Genomic DNA, 17,813 nt, shown 5'->3' with positions numbered 1-17,813 from the left:
GAAAAATCCTTTTCCATCAAACGTCCAACCAAATATTATCTACACTCTATTCCAAAAGATCGAAACTTATTTAGGGCGACGGGATTCGCCATGTTTTCAAATTTCATTCCTCCATGAACTTTCTTTTCCCCGACTTTAGACAAAATTATAACCCGATCGATCTCCTATCTGCCCACTGTCTACATATATTTTCCGCGGCGTTCTCCGTTTTCGCTCTCAGTCGCCGGTCAATTTTCTGACCCTTTAGCGCGAGACCAGGTGCAGACTAGCGAACGCTCCCAAACCGCGATTAGCTTAGCTTTAGGGAATGTACCCCATACACTTTACCTCCTCCATCCCCCTTTGACCTATCTTCTTGGTCCTCCGTGACATGTCCCCCCTCTCTCCTCCTCTGTTCACCGGTGCGCTCCAGCTCGTCGTAGGTTACATTAGCGCGCGACTCCTCGTGTGCAGTTCAGTTTGAGCTCACTCTTTCCAACACATCCTGTACACTTTGCGGGCGGACTTGCGAGGGACTAAAGAAACCTATGGGGTGGGCGTAATTTTCTTTCATTACCAAATTCGTGATCCTAAAGGAAACTCTTTTATCTTTTTCTTTTCCTCCTTAGTTTTGTTTACATTTGTGTTTTGTCTCGTGCTCACTCGTCGCACTTTATCAGCCATATCACAAATGTTGCCTCATTGTGAACGGTAATTCGGAGTGACAAAACCCAACTTAATGCACAAGTTGATTTTCTGTGGTTTCCAGTCGCTGTTGTGGGTTGCAGACATTGCTATCCACGGGACCCCGGACAGCCAAGTGTTAAGTCGATGTGAATGCGCAGCGGCAGGTGAGTAAAGCTCTTTACTTTTTGACTGTAGACTCTTGAGTTCAGTCGCGGCTTCAAACCACAGAACGTTCATTTACAGGAAAAATAGGCTAACTTGTCCGTACTGAATGACTGAGTGAGCGTAACAGGATGCTGGCACCTTGCGTGTCTGTGAATTTGCCCCTGTTGCAGACAGCATTTTACTTTTCATGACAATGATTAGAAAAACGTGTCACATTACGCAGTGTGGTGTTTTATAGCCGCGGGGTGCGTAGCGGCGCGATGGGAAAGGGTGAGAAAGGAAGGGGAATTAAAAGGTGAGGCACGGTACACCTGCACTCGCTTTATTGGTTATGATTCCTTGTGCTCACTGTTCATTGTCATGTTTTGTTTTGAACTTTTAAGTTAGTGCTGGACTAATCTTAATTCAAGGTTTAAAAGGAAGAGTGTATTGTAGATTTATCAAAACCCTTTCCTTTGCATTATTCTAACCTACAAACAAGATGATATGTAGTGAGGACGTGTAGTATTTTGCACCTAAATGTGATATTTTATTTCATATATGTATCTTGTGCAAAATTGTGCTTTGAGTAGATTTTTTCAAATCAACTTGAAACTTTGAAAATTTATGGGGGCCAAAATGCTGTTTTTAAACGCTTTTTCTCTTTCACTTGGATCAGTAGCAGTCAGGCCTTCAACCAACCATCAGTAATTTGAAAAATCTGATAGATGTGTTTCTACTTTCTGAATCCCAATACAACTGATGATTGGCATATCTTCAGAAGATGTCATTAAATCTTAAGTATGTCAATAAGTCTTGTAGTGTACCTGTGGCAGTTACTTCTTGATGTATGGTGTCAACCAATGTTGTTTATAGCTCTCGTTAGGCATGATGGGAAATGTAGTTTAGCTTCTCCCAGAGTTCAGCTCAGGCACACAAGCATGTCTGCTAAGCTTATAAGCCAAAATTTATGGAGGATATAACAGACACATTACTGCTCCAGTGAGTATAAAACACTCATAACGCTTTACTTGAATATGCCCTTCTCCCCCATTTATTGCAGTGATGACAGCACACTGCTCTGCAGTCAATGACCACATCATTCCTCATTCCTTTTATAGCTTTGAGACATTTATGGGCTTCCAGAGGGTTTAAGTAAGAGTTAACGAAAATCAGGATAGTGGTTTTATTCAGCAGCTGGGTGCTTAAAGTGATATCTGTGCAGTGGACTTAAAACTGTGATGGTCAGATTGGGCACTTAAGGCTAGTTAAATTGATTGGACAACAGATTGAGTACTTTGCTAGTTACTTTTGCCATACCGTTGTTGGGTTTAAGACCTAGTAGGTTTCCAGTTTACAAAGATTTATTATAATATTATGTACAGCAAGATATAGGAGTGAGGAAACCCCTATACAACAAAACTTTCTTCTCAATGTTCATTCCATGTTTCGCATTGGATAAATGTTATGGCAATGTTAAATGTTTGATTACCAGCAATCTTCAAAATATCTTCTTTTATGTTCAACATAAGGTTTAGAACAATATGAGGGTGGGTAAATGATGACAGAATTTTCATTTTTGGGTGAACTATCCCTTTAAGTTTATCTTAATCCTTAATGTTAAAGTTCAAAATAAAGGAACAGCACTTTCATTGCTGTCCACCCTACCTCCCTTCCTTTCCCCCCACTTAACCCTATATTTCACAGCTGAACTGAAGCTAATTTAACCCAAGTTAGCCACACACAGCTCTATCCACTCGAGAAGCATGCCTAATTACCCTCAATTAAATCACTTAGCAAACAAGAAAATGACTTTGATATGAAATAGTGCACATGGAAGCGTGACGAGAACAGACTCTGGTGGGCTGCTGGACTGCACAGATAAGCTGTGTGGAGTTGTGAGCTCTCAGAGAAAGAATCGTTTAAAAGTTTATGGCGGATGCAAATGTCTTGCTTTGGGCTAATACATAAAAACAAATATCAAATAATGCAATGCTTGAGAGAGTATTGTTCTGGCATTTAGCGAATATGAAATTGATTGAATTCCTAGCATGATTTTGGTGCAGATTTTATTACGAGTCCAAACTTTTGTCCAATCAAGTAATAAGGTTTAAAATTGAAAAACAAAAATTAACAGGATGAACTTATTAACATGACTGTGATATTAATTACCTCTGTTTTGATGAAAATGGACTGTTGTTCAACTTTTCAAGTTGCCAATTTGTCCACAAAATCTTTTTCCTAAAGTGTATTTAAAACTTGAAACTTGACAGAATAGTCAAAGTTTGATAAATGTCTGTTTTTTAAGAAGGCAATTGAATCTCTGTTATTTGTAGCTTTCAGTTATTTTTATACTTAAAATAAAGGATTTGGAAGCTATTTTTTCTGTATATAAAATACTTACATTGGCAATAGGTTGCCAATATGTAAATCAAGTCAAATAAATTAAACCATGCTACTTTGTCTTTCATTAAAGTTGTGTAGGTGTCAATACACATTATATTTAAGTCTTTTGTCAAGTATTTTGAACGTATAGGAGAAAGGGAGGTATATTGTTTGTCGACTTTACGATCACCTGTATTTACATAGTAAAATATGTTTGCAGTAGCATGTCCTTTTGTTTGCTCTTTACTCTGCTACTCCCAAGGCAAACCAGGTCTCACTACTTCGATTTTATGAGTTGATGACATTGTACAATCTAAAAATTCTTCATTAGACTGAGGCAGCAGGTGTAGTAAATCATAGGAGAATAGTGAAAGCTACAGTGTGATATATTGACTTCAGAAGCTGGTTGCACTGATCTTACTTTTAGCTGTTTAGGCTATTGCTATTTTACCAGCACTAGAGCATCCACTGGTAACAATTATTATAACCATTACCGGCCTAATACTTTCATAGTGCTTATAAATGTCCAGTTTGCCTCATGCTCAGTTGCTGGAGAGAGAGGCAGCCCAGAAAAGGCAATGCAGTTAGAAATAATTGTAAACAGTAGTAGTAATAACACCAGGCCCAACAGTGATAACAATTAGATTTGATTTCATTTGAGGATGCCTCCACAGCTGCTACCCCTGCCCCCCATAGTCCTCCAACCCCACAAACGGACCACTCTGAACCCCAGCACCTAACAACAACCCCCACCCCCAACCCATGGGGCCCGTCTCCCCTCCAGATTAAAGTGGGTGTGTTAATTCGGTGGTGTAGCGATCGAAGAGCTCTGGCAACAATGGGAAATGGGCTATTGATCAGACCTGCTCAGATTAAGACTGGGGACTGGAGCTCTTTCTTGCTCTCTTACCCTCTCCTTTTCTCTTCGTTTTCCCATCCCTCTTTTCAGTTCTCTCACAGCTTGTCTGTTCTTCCTCTTTTCTTTCCTTTTATTTCTATTTCTCTTTCTATTTGTTGTACCTTGTTTTATCCATTTGCATCTAAAGATGTACAGAGGCTTGGGGGGGATGAGTATGATTTCAGTGATCAAAATGGAAAATAAAATAATAATTATTCATTTGTTTATTTAAATGTGCATTCAAAACCAAATTGCTTTTATTCAAGCTTATATTTAATATCTAAAAAAAATCCATAGAAACCTAAATTGAGCATGATTATACAACTGCAGCACAATATGTCCTTTGCCAACATGATGTGATTGTGAATCGGATCCACATTGTAAAGTAATAAACCATACAGTAAGGAAGTAGACAGTAAATCCATACAGTGCAAAGTGAGCTTTAAAAATCTCAGCTCTACCTATACGAATAACCTCAATCACTGATAATGGGATAGGTCAGACTTCCCCCTCCCAGCTAATAGATGCACCATCAGTTGTCACCACAGTCACTGACATTACAGCAAAGCACACACCTTGCATTCATAATACCATCAGAGAGGCCTGTAATACACAGAACATTAGAGTCTATTACATGTGTCTGGGGTCGTATTTGCATCCTCTCACTGAACATTTGGAAAATGTGACAGTTCATTCCATGTGTATTTTAACCATGTTGTGTGATACCTGGGAATCAAACCCATTACCTTACCATTGCTAGTGATATATGATCCAAATTGCTAGTGATATATGATCCATATTGCTAGTGATATTTGATCTATATGACCCAAAAAAGGAGAATATACTTCTAAATATATTTATTTTTTATTCTCCATAGTACATAAAAGAAATGTATAATACGATATAAAAAATACATATAGTCTTTACTTATTTTACATGATATTCATATATTAACCTTTTCAGAAATCAGTTTTTAATAAGCAGTCATTTATTTCTGAGCTTGTAACGCTGATTCGCATGAGAATTAACTTGTGACCCTCTCTAGTCAGTGTTCACTAGAGGGCGATAAAGAGGTACATGACGGTAAAGTACAAGTCAGGTTAATAATGTTTGAGGCTGTATAATTGGCAGAACCTTTGTATCCTTTCGCTCACAATCCATCTTTCTCGTTTCATTCTTTTTATGCATCCGCTCCTGGACTCATCATATGCCTTCTTCCACACCCCAGTGGGTTCCAGGTTTACCTAATGGATTATTACGTAGCGGATCAATTAAGTCATTTAAATTTGTTAGGTGCAGTCAATGGCTTAGAAAAAGACCGTGAAGACTTGAAGTGATGTTACTTCTCTTCAAAGTCTAGAATCTGGGTAAATGCTAGTGAGATCAGCTCTAGATTTGTACTTAAGGTTTCCAGTGTTCCAGGTTTTCAGCACTTTGACAATTAAATCATCTGATCCTGGATTAAGATTAAGTCTTGAAATGACCCTAAAATTTTAGCATGCTCTCTCATTTCATGCACCACCAGCAAAGGTGTTAAGGTCGGTGGAATAGCTCTATTGGCGAAACCAACTTGAGGAGATGATAATCCAGATACTTGAAATATTTTGCTGCGGAGTGTTAAGATGAAAGTAGCGTTGCAGTATCTGGAGAATCGCGAGTAGTTGTGTATGCGAGAATGTTAGGACGACAGTAAAGGGGATTTTCTGGCGAAAAGAATGATAGGGAGAGAAGAAGGGAGGGAGGAGGGAAGACAACACACACAAACACACACGCACGCACTTCATATACGAGACAGAGGAGCGGAAACGGGTCGAATCCTACTTCAAATTCTCTTTCCTCTCGGCTTGTCGACCGGGGAAAACAAACCGACCCGAGGCACAGCGAATGGGGATTTACTAATTAACTACTTACCGAGAGATGCACACCTCCTCAGCGCCCTCCCTCCCTCTCATTCAGTTCCCTCGGTCGTGGTTATTAGTGTAGAGGTGCTTCCACGGTTCCCGGCTCCGCGCGCCCCGGATCACACACCAGGAAAGTGAAAGCGCACACGGGTCAGATAGTTTCTACTTTGGACGGTTGGAGAACAAGATCAGGAAACTCTGAGGTATGTCGTCCGCTTTGTGTCAGAAAAACGTTTACGATGACTTTTTACAAAGTGGTGATATTTAGTAACTTTTGGTCGCTTTTGACAATACTCATATTTTATGGATGCGTTTTAGTTGCCTATTTAATTATTAGGTTATTATTACTATTATATTATTATTATTAGCCCATTATTTAAAATATTTAAACTTAAGTACGAAACATTTCTTGTTAGTTTGTGTTTTTTTAGCTGTTTTTTCGTAAATTTAAATGAGGTATTATGATGAAATTGTACACTAACAGATCATTTGACTTTTGTGTAATTGTGAAAAGCGCTGAACTCCGCGTGCACACTCGCAAACATCCTCGCGAGCCGTGTGGTCCGTGCCAAGTCGGATTAGCTGTTAAGTGTCTCTATTTGTTAACGCTGTTCATGGAGCCCTCACCTACACGCCACACTATCAATCAGTCAATTAAACAGTCACTCTCACGGCAACTAGAGACGTTTAATGTGGACTAAGCGCCGGGTGTGTGTGTATCCCTTCGATCTGCCGAATGACCGAGCTCAATTTACTCTCACAAGTGCATAACGTGTGCTGCTCCATTCATTCATCCTTGTCATGTTGGTCACTGGTCAAATGCGAGAGAGGACTAAATTCACTTTCTACCCATATTTACTTGGATACATTTTTTCCGCTGCTTAGTCACCGGTTTTGATTATTTTCAAGGAAATGTACAAGTTTGGAAAATTTACTAGAATACTACATTTTTATTCAAGAATGGACTTTTTAAATAAAAGGTTAGGCATGTGTTATGGCGTTTAATTTGGAATATCATTGTAGTTTTTGTCAAAATTTAATATATAACCTAGGCTATAGCGTTGTGGCCAGAAATCTGGAACTTGAAAACTTTTTTGTTTGCACCTGCGCAAATAATTCAGCACATGTTATATTAAAACTGTTATTGTCGGAAAACTTTAAAGCATCCTGCACAATATGTTCCCGTTACATCTTCAAGAGTTCGACTAGGCTGAGACTGAATTTAATCCATAATTTGGTTAGTTTGTTTAAAAAGAGTTGCATCAAAATGTTTTCCCCAGCCGATATCTGATTTATATCCACGTTAGCACAGTAGCCTATTCATCTAAATAAAAAAATAAATAAAAAATAAATACAAACAAATAAATAATTAAATAAACATATTTAGCTTGAATAACTTCAGATGTAGCCTACTGATCCGTCCATGGTTTTATTATTTATATATATATATATATATATATATATATATATATATATATAATACTGAATAAAACTGCTTTTGTGAATAAATATATATACTAAAAGATTCTGTTTTTTGTGTGTGTGTGTGTGTGTGTGTGTTTTTTGAGATTTGTTGAATTATTCACTATAAAAACGCGCGAGTCCTGAAAACTGCAAAGTCGCTTGGCGTTTGTTTTTGCTCTTTTCGTTTACTTTACAGCCCTGACTCTGCTCATCTCATAAAGTTCGTTGGTGACCATCTGAAGCTGTAGAGTTTCAACACTGAACTAAATATTGAAAGTGTTGAATAAAAGAGACCTCGAATGTGACTTATATGCTAAATATTACACTGTAATAATGTTAATCAATTTGATGATTCAGAGAATTCGGATTTTATAAATCAATTAATTCGATTTTTAATATAGAAATGAAAACGAAACGATATTATTTTGCAGCTCTTATAGTAGGCCTAATTGGAAACATATCGTCTTATATATAAATATTATTAAATACAATTTATTAAAACCATGCTTTCGTCGGTAGCTAATAATAGCCTATGTAGCATACTTTTTTGGAATTTGTTTCATATGTTCAATTCGAAGCTTAAAATAATAACTTAAAGTAGCATACGCATCTGCCGGCTGAGGCAGAGTAATATTTTAATTTTCATAAGTTATTTTTGTGTGCGTTTTTTGTCAGTTACTGAAATAGTCGTATAAGTAGCCTAATAAGCATAGCTATTTTTTTTCAGACTAATAGGTATACTATTAATATTTATAATAATTATATAATAATAAAGCAATAATAATGATGATAATAATAATAATAATAATAATAATAATAATAATAATAATAATAATGATAATTATTATTATTATTCCACAAAATAATTGTGAAAAAAAAATAACCGATTGAGAATTACGGGGATTTTGATTTTTTTGTCACTTGATGTAAATGTCCCTAATTGTAATTTTGAGTCCGTACTCTCAGTCCTTTAACATGTAGGGCCTATTGCATCTTCTGAGTTCACTGCATTCTTTACGTGTTTTCACATTATTTGATTTCAATCAAACTAATTAACCGCAGGATGTCAGTCCACGAATTTGGACAATATCCAAAACATCCATTAATGCAATCACATGCCCGCCTGGGCCGTTCCTCTGCGGCTCCCTCCTGCGTCTATCTCTCTGTCAATATTTGTTGGAAATATTTCCGACATTAAATGGCATTTGGGGATATCTCTCCTCTCCACATCACTCAGTTCCTCCCCCTCCCTCTATCCCAACACTGCCTTTGCTTGGTCCGCGATACCGAAACCGCTCACCTGGCCAAACTTTGTTTGGAGTCACGATGCTTCGTAATACTGTAGCTGATAATGATAATATGTAAATGTATTAATGTGACTGACATGGTTGTGTTAATAGGCATAATAATAGCAATGATACTAATAATATAATTAATAATAATTTCTAATATCATCAATAATTCTAAAAATAGTGTAAATAATTATCTTCATACAATTAAGTTATTTTATTTTAAAGTATTTTGCATTCTGTAAACATTCGTATACGAAAACTGTTATTTACCTTTACAAATTTATCATGTCCCTTTTTTTCACTTTTTTAATCCAACACATTTTGTATGTTTTCTTCTGATTCTCCATTTCTGAAAAGTCTTTAGATTGCCTTTTTATTTATAATTATGAGCCATGCTGTTATAAACAATTCTCTGATATTTTTTTTAATGTAAAGCGAATCCGTTTTTTTTTCTATTCTTGTTTAACGTCAAACTTTATAATGTGTAATTTTTGCTCTTTTAGAGCTCTTTTAGCTCAACACGGATAGGCTACTGCAACTCCAGGGCGATGTCTCTTTGTAAAATTACTGCATCGGATAATTAGCGAAGTACAATACCTCGAAAAAGCAGTGTGAGTAGTTCATGTATTTATTTATTTTTTATTCATATTTAAAGTTGTACTCTGCTTTAGGCCTGTTCCGAACATGATGTTAGAGAATCTGTTTTTATGGCGTAAAATGAACTGATTTAAGTAAATTAAATTGATTTAAATTCCCGAACAAACTTGCACAGAAATCTTGCATATCGTAGGAAACTGTTAGGGGGGAAAAGCTTTCCAACTCTTTGCTGTCACATTCACTAAAATAAGTGATTGATGTTATGAGGTTATACGCTGTTTAACATGTAATTCTTGCTTTTACAATTGCAGTTACCTGCAGGAAGCTATATTTGTTAAAGAATAACAATTAACAATTAACAAAGAGAGTTTAAAAAAAAGTTATACATTTTGTTTTTATCAACAATTTAATTTGCCGTTTCAGCGCACCGATTATACTGCACGGAACAGCACAATCTTTGCTCTCCGAATTGGATCAGATAAAGCCCAGAGATTCTCGGTCCATCCTACAGCCAGCAGCCACGGTGCCGGCTCCGGCCCTTGGTTTCCGTCTGAGGCGAGGCCACTTGGGAGTGCTGGTAAGTTCAGCTCCGTAACACACACACACACACTCGGGTCTGCTGTTATAGCAGGAAACACCCGCATCTCTTTACATCACGCATCTATTTTGCTTCGTAAATGCTGCGCGATGCATTCTAGTGAGAAATCGCATCGTTTGTTCACAACAGGTTGTCAAGCATACAGCATAATTCGCAGCATCTGTTTTTCCATTTGTAAGGATTGAAATATACAGTCCCCTGCGGTGAAAAAAAAAGTTTAAAATGGGTAGGCTATCTCACAAGTTAAATGCTGATATTGTTGTGTTGAATTGTTATCCTTTTTTATGCTTCCATCTTGTATATGGGATATTAACAAATTGTAAAGACAAATTAATGAATTAACAGTTAATTCAGATACACTTTAAAGCATGCGGCTGTTACCTTATTAATCTAATTTAACCTGACCTAACCTGAGAAAATACTTTTAATGTAATCAGGTTGATAATCAGTAATATTTTATGGTAATATCTTTCAAACTGAGAATAATCAGTTAATGTTACTTTATGAAGCAAACTTTATATTACATAACAATACATTTACAGTGTGTTCAAAAAATATAAAAAGGATTTAGATGGCTTAAAAAAAATAATCAAATTTTTGTGTTTTTAGGCATACAACTTTTTAGTTTTTTCCAACACTTTGAAAAGCAAAGGCATTTTTCTCCTTTCCCACATCCTGCTCTGTCCCTACTCCCTCCCCATTGTGTTCTTTCTTCCTATCTGGTCCTCCTCATGCACCCCTGGTAGCTACAAACTTGTACACAATAATAACACCAATATATATCCATCTATCTCTCTATCTGGCTTGTCTGCGGTGTGGAGAGTGCCTGGGAGCCTGAGAGTAAGGAAAGGTCAGTTAATCGATGGCCCCCAATTTGACAAATCCAAGCGAGTCTTATCATCCGCAGTATTTAGGGGCGATAGAGGGCCTCTGAGATAACTGTTTAATCCTGATGGCAACCGCAAGGGGAGAGAAGGAGATAGAAATGTCCGCGGGAGAGAAAGAGACCGTAGGCTTGAGAGAAAGTTGGAGAGAAGGGTATAGAAGAGAGGTTGTAGGTTAAATAAAAGAGTTCAGAGGTTAGACATATTAGGCTTTTGGAACAGACAGAAGAGTGTGGAGAGAGAAAGAGATCCCAAACCATCCCTTAAATTCCTAAAGTAATTTAGCAGTACACTGAATTCAAGCCTTCTATGGTTAAGTAAAATCCATCTATCATTTACTTACCTGATATTGTTCTGAACCTGTATGACTTCAGTTGTTCTGTGAAACACAAAAGAAGATATTGTGAAACTTTTTTTTATATCTATATATAGCAACTAATCTCAGTCGTATTACATTACATATATATAATTATGATTTTTGATATTAAGGACTGTAGCAAACACACATTCTAACACATATTGGCCATGAGAGGTGCTTAGTCAAGTACACAGCCTCGTACTCTTGTCTTCTCTCACCGTCTCAATACCAGCTCAATGTAATTCGACTGAGATTAGTTGCACTGGCATGACAGGAGATCCCTAGTATTGCCAAAACACTTAGGAGGCAATGACAAGCTCCCATCGACATGTGCTAATACAAGACTCCACGACTGGCCATGCATCACGACTACAGCATACACACACACACAACAGAGGGGTTTGAGTGTGTGTGCACTTATAAGTAAGTGAACTCATAACTCGGACAGAGCTAGAGATGAAAGTAAAAGATAAGAATACATCAGCGAAAAGCAGAAGAGAGACCGAGAGACAAATGGCATAACGGAATTGAGTTATAGTGTGCAGAAGAAACAGGAACGGTGCTTAGGAAAGACAGAGCAATAGAAGGACAGGGAGACTGATGGTGACTGAGTGAAACTGCGGGTGAGGGGAGACGAAGAGTAAGTGGTTTTAGAGGATGGATGAGGACAGGAAAGGAAGAAGGCACAGCCGAGACATACAGCAGCTTTACAAGAGCAGAGATTAAGGCAACATGTCCCTGGTCAGTCATTAATCCGGTTTAAAAGCAATTAAGCTAAGACTCTCTGAGAGAGAGAGAAAGAAAAAGAGAGAGTGAGATAAAAAGAGAAAGAGAAAATGTGATTATTTTGGGTTTATTTGGCTCTTTAGCACATAAAACCTGTGTTAGTAGGAATAAGACATAGAATAACCTTGATTATTGTCCCTCATGCTTCAGTCTTTCTGTCCAGCAGCGTCTCATTCCTCATCCTTCGTGTGTATCATGGTCATTGATGTTCCAGATGTGTATCACAGGCTACAGGTCGACACAGGGTCTCACCAAATGTGTAATGTTTCTGCGTCCACAGGGAGATTGTGATACAGATAGCACTACCACCTGACAGATACACAACAGAACATAAATCACACCTGGAAGCTCTTGCGTGCACACAGAGAGACAGTTTTATCTCGCAGATTGTTCTACAAAGTAATTAACAGCTATGCAAGCAGGGAAAGGTCAAAGCAAAGAGATGCTGAATGAAGAGTCTTTGTGTTTTTCACTCATTCTCTTTTACTGAGATCCTTCTTTTTTGTCAACACAATCTTCAGGCGTAATCTAGTCGTTAAATTGACCAATTATTGTAGGGGAACAGGGTCATTAAGAAATCCAGTGTGTTTCAAGCCTTATGTTTGTAGGATTTATAGGATGACAGAATTGTACACCATTCTGAAATTAATTGGGAATGCATTTTCAATTCCAGACCAGCTGCCGAATTTGAGTTAGCAAACAGGATGGATTCACTTTCTATGTAAAGAAATAAAATTCAGATTAACTGAAATTTAACAAAACTCCTTTTAACTTGTACTTCTTTTTAAAAGTAAGGTTTTTAAGGCAAACTTTAAATGTTGACTTTTGTTGACAAGGGCTTATTTGTACATTTTGAAAAAGTTAGGGTTAGGGTTAGACGTTTGGGTTAGGTTAGGTTTAACCCTAACCCTTTGTCATTTGAAGATTTATAAGCCTGATAGACAGACAGATAGATAAATATTTAAAATAGCAACTGTTTTTGATATTTTTCATTATATTTAATTAAATTAACCAGGGTGGAAGAACGCTTCAGTTCCCAGAATGCATTACCTATGTTGAATTTCTTGAATTCTGTCAAATTCAAAAATTCTCATGGATGTTCCCCAACCTTGACATATGTATTATTGGTCGCACCATAGTAACATTAAACAGAAAGAGACAGAGAAAGAGAGAGATCTTTAAAACATGATGGATGAAGTCCGTCTCATTTTCCACTTTACCAGAAGTGAAAATACAAAAGTGTTGACACAGATTTTGTGGAGTGTTGCTCATTGTTGACCAGGTTGGAGTGCTATCGACTGGCTCTTCCTGCTGAGGGATCGCTGTGCAGCCCTGAGGCCAAACCCACAATGGCATTTAATACACTGCACTGATGACCATACTGCCACACTACTCATGCTGTGTGTGTGTGTGTGTGTGTGTGTGTGTGTGTTATCTTGTCTCTTATTTACTCACTCATGTTTAAATACATTCAAAAACATGATCTACATATACAGTACCTCAAAAAGACAAACTTAGGGAGAAAAGAGTCTCTTTGTGACAGTCTCTTTTCAAATGAGAAGAAACAAGAAACTGGGTTAGATGTCTCCAAAGTGTAAAGATGTAAAACGGGACAAAGAAGGAGAAAAGGGGGACAACATGAGAGAAAAAGATGCTACAAAGATAGCCTCTGGGTAGGATCTAATTTGCAAAAAGGGAGGAAGCACAGAAGAAGTTGTTCACTAGGGACAGAGAAAAAAAAGAAAGACAAGGGAAAGACAGAGATACACAGATGGGAAGGAGAAAAGGGGAGGGTGAGGGGGGTAAAATTTCCATCAGGTTTTCAATTGGGGCGGATCAATAGTGTATTAGAGCTCACCTTGACCCCACGTCTCCCCCCTCTCCTTACAGGCCAAGTCACTTGCACACACAGCAGGGGGCTGCAGAGGTACAGTGACTGCATTACTGCCTCCCTCACAGCAGCCGAAGTGGCAGAAAATGGCACAATAAAAAAGGGAGAGAGTGAACGAAAGACAGACTGGTGCTTGAGTGCTCCGGTAGGCAGAGCACCCTTCTGCGTAGTGGCTGAAAATTATGAAACAAGCTGATTTACTAGATGTTTCTGCCTTTACCTGCCTTCATAGATTAATAAATCTCAGTGTGCTTGTTCACACATGAACACATTCACGCGAGCACACCACAGACTGTGCGTGCTAAGAGACAGTGAACTTCAATCCATTTCGAAGGCGGAGGCAGGGGGCAGCGGGCACAAAGGGATGGGGGGAGAGGTTGAATGAAAAAAAAATTGATCTGGGAATTTAGCATTTAGACACAGTTTACAAAGCGATATAGAGTGAAGGCAAAAGAGCACAGAGGACCGGAGGGGCCAGACGCTTAACTTTACAATTGGTCAGCATCACCCAAAATATGGAAATCTCAAGTGGAAAAGCTTTCATATATTTTTGAAGTCTTATCATTCAATACTCTTCTGTTTCTTCTAGCACAAGTGAATGACTTTCCTCTGCCTCTTTATGAGCTGGTTTGTCTTTGACGACCAGGAAACTTGGTGATCACTATGAAATTTATGTTCCTTAGACAACGCCATAATGACATTATTAAGACTTCACGTCTGCTATGGTTTTGTCGTGTCGCTCAGATGAGAAGTTTTCTCCAGGCGTTTCCTCAACTATTGTAGGCTTCACACTGTTTCGCTCAGTCACACTTGCACACACAGCGACTAACAACAAAACAGAGGAGCACACGCAGTGTCCCCACTGCTGAAGGGAAAAAAGAAAAAGAAAAAAAAGGAGAGAGAAAAAGAAATCGATCGCCGGGGATAGCGGTGCGCGTCGGAGGATCGTATCTTGTCAAAATAATATATTACCCTCATCCCCGGCTGATCGATGCGGTGGATTAGGGACGGAGGGCTCGCTCTCAGCTCCCTCCTCTTTCTCTTTCTCTTTCTCTCTCTCTGTCCGCCGTTCCTTGCAGTTTAATATTTACCTCCGTGAAGGAACGGGCGCGACGGCGCTCACTCTTAATTGATTCCGACACTTGGGGCTCTGTGCTCGGGCTGCGGAAGGAGGCGGGAGGGGTGGCTGGAATGTAGAGTGTGAGAGGGAAGTGGTGAGGAACAAGCAAAACAAATGAGGGTGAAAAAGATAAGGCCTAAAGGTACAAGTTGACGCTTAGCTTTTATATGTATTTAATATGCATTTGTAGTTTGTTATATTGGTCTATTTTCATATTTTGTTGTTTTTATTTCATATCAAATGTGAAGCAGGAAGGAGTAGCTTATAGAAAGAGATGTGAACCTACAAGTTCCACTTCCCATTCTGTAGCCTTTAAGTTACAAGATGGCAGATGAAACAGAAGGTCCAGTGAAAATTAGATATTTGAGAGAAAAGTAACACAGATGAAACTGTAGAAATGTCAGAGAGAAAAAGATAGACACATTGAAGTACAAAGAGAGAAGTATCAAAAAATGAGCGACAAAGAAAAATAGCACAAAGAAACTTGAATGTTTTCAGCAGAATGTTATTTATTTCAAATAAATGCTTTTCTTTTGAACTTTCTATTCATCAAAGAACAGCGCAATTGTTTTCAACATTGAAAATAAGAAATGTTTCATGAGCAGCAAATCAGCAAGGATCATGTGACACTGAAAGACTGAAGAATGTTTCACAATATTACAGTTTTTACTGTATTTTTTGATCAAATAAATGCAGCCTTGGTGAAAATATGAGACATCTTTCAAAGACATTAAAAAGTCTTACTGACCTCAAACTTTTGAACGGTAGCATACATTTCATATCAAATAAATGTCCAGTGATAGGAAGAGATAAAAAAGACAAAAGCAATGCTGAGGAACCTGTAGCACAAATAGAGAAAATGGCCAAAAGCAAAAGATAGAGACACTGAGGTAAACAAAAAGAAAAATAGCCATCAAAAAGGGCAACAAAGATAAGTAGCAAAAAGAAACATGTATGGCAAGAGAACAGAGGGCAACCATAAAAAAACAGGGAGGAGGGGAAGAGAACAAAATTGTGAGGTGACAAGAGTAATATAAAGAGGGATAGACAGAGAACAGGAACGATGGAGGGAGATGGAGAAAACAAGAGAGGCACCATATTTTCCGTTGAAGGAACTCAGCTGTCATCTTGTTCCGCCAGCACAGAGCATAGCTATAAAATACAAGAGCCGGGCAGGTCACACTCAGTGATTTATGTGTATATCTAGGCTTTGTCAATATTTCTTTCTGGCTCCCTACTCTCTCCATTTCTGTCTCTCTCTCACACACATTCTCATAGAGGTTATGTGGGTGTCATGTTGCCTCAAACCTGTAGATGCCATAAAAAACTTCTGTTGTGTTTTGCATACACAACATTTTATGACAGTTATTTGATCTGTTAAAAATGTTTGTATGATGGTGTAATTTTGGTGTAGGCCAATCCAAGGATTTTAAATGTACTGTAGCATAGAACATCTCTTCTCTCTACCGTTCTCCTATAGCATAAAAGCGACCGTTCACCCAGTAATGAAAATCATGTCATTGTTTACAGTGTTGATCCAAACCTGTATGACTTTATTCTGCAAAACAAATTTTTTTTTTTTCATACAATGACAGTCAATGGGGCCTAGTGTTGTTTTGGACTTTCATTGTAAAGACAAAAACAGCTGTAACATTTTTCAAAATATGTTTATAACTTGCACAGATAAAATTTTGTTTTCATTTTTGGGTGAACTATTCTCTGTACATATTTTTGTACATATCTACACAACTTCAGGCCAAGATCTTGGTGTACTCACTATAGGTCAGGCCACACACATGCAACTCAAGTTGTGTGGACACTACCAGCACCTAAAGTCTAGCCAATACATAGCCTCTCCTTTCGTGTGTTTATTGGTTTTGAAAACAGAGGTACACCATAGTGAACTATTATGAAACAAAGCAGATTGCAAACAAAAATGCCCTCGTACATCCATCTAGCTGACTTGTTGAGTTTCTTATTCACTTTGTCTTTAGTTTCCCTTCCATCTCTCTTTGTATATAGGCCTACGCACCTCCATTCGCTCTCTCCATTCATCTCCCTGCCGCCCCCCCCACTTCATCTCTCTCTGTATTTTCTCATCTCTGGACTTTATTTACCAGTGCTGCTGCGCTGGCTGTGGCAGCTCAGGGAGCGGTAACAGAAGTGTCAGGTGTCATTATTCGTCTAATTCAGTAATCCGTCATCGCACACTCCCTGTGTGTATGACGTATTATACATGGACACAGCGGGTGTAGTAGGCGCTGAGGTGGAGATTCGATTTGACACACGCAGGGGTGGGCTCTTTGGTTGAGGGGGAGGAGAGGGGGGATACAAGGGTGGAAATAAGGTCCCGAGTTTGACTGAAGACAAAGGGTAGTAAGAGTTTGTGGGTGGCTCCATAGTTTAAGCAATGTCTCTTATTTTATGATAGAATTTTATCTTAGAAGGATAGTGCACCTAAAAATGAAAACTCTGTCATCATTTACTCACCCTCATGTCATTCCAAACCTGCGGGAACAAGGCAGAACAAGGCTCTTTCTGTTTCTGAAAGTAAATAGGATAAATTCCTGCTTTGTGGTTATTGCCATAATAATTTGCTGTATTATAATATAAAATATCAATGTTCCCATTCAACATGCTCAAAAGCAACTTAAAATGACTATCCATTCAATTTGTTCTATCTCAACCAAAACAATGCAAAAACATTTTTGGAATAATTTTAGTTTAGTTTGTGTTTTGGGCTCAATTTGAATCATTTTTTCCATATATGCTGATGAGTCTCCGTTCTTTTTCTTTTTTATGTGCCCCCTCTATGGTTAAACAACACCT

At 38.1% G+C, this 17,813-nt stretch overlaps 1 protein-coding gene across 1 annotated transcript in view; it reads left to right on the top strand.

Moving 5' to 3' along the window:
* LOC109106704 (ETS domain-containing transcription factor ERF-like) overlaps positions 1–17,813 on the top strand; it is a 68,421-nt gene that overhangs the window by 30,060 nt on the left and 20,548 nt on the right. The window contains 1 exon segment of the mRNA XM_042772568.1: positions 9,771–9,924. The gene's annotated coding sequence lies outside the window, so the exon portion shown is untranslated.

Source organism: Cyprinus carpio, chromosome A16 (genome assembly GCF_018340385.1).
Source record: "Cyprinus carpio isolate SPL01 chromosome A16, ASM1834038v1, whole genome shotgun sequence".
Classification (NCBI taxonomy): Eukaryota; Metazoa; Chordata; class Actinopteri; order Cypriniformes; family Cyprinidae; genus Cyprinus; species Cyprinus carpio.
This window is presented reverse-complemented; position numbering and strand designations above follow the sequence as displayed.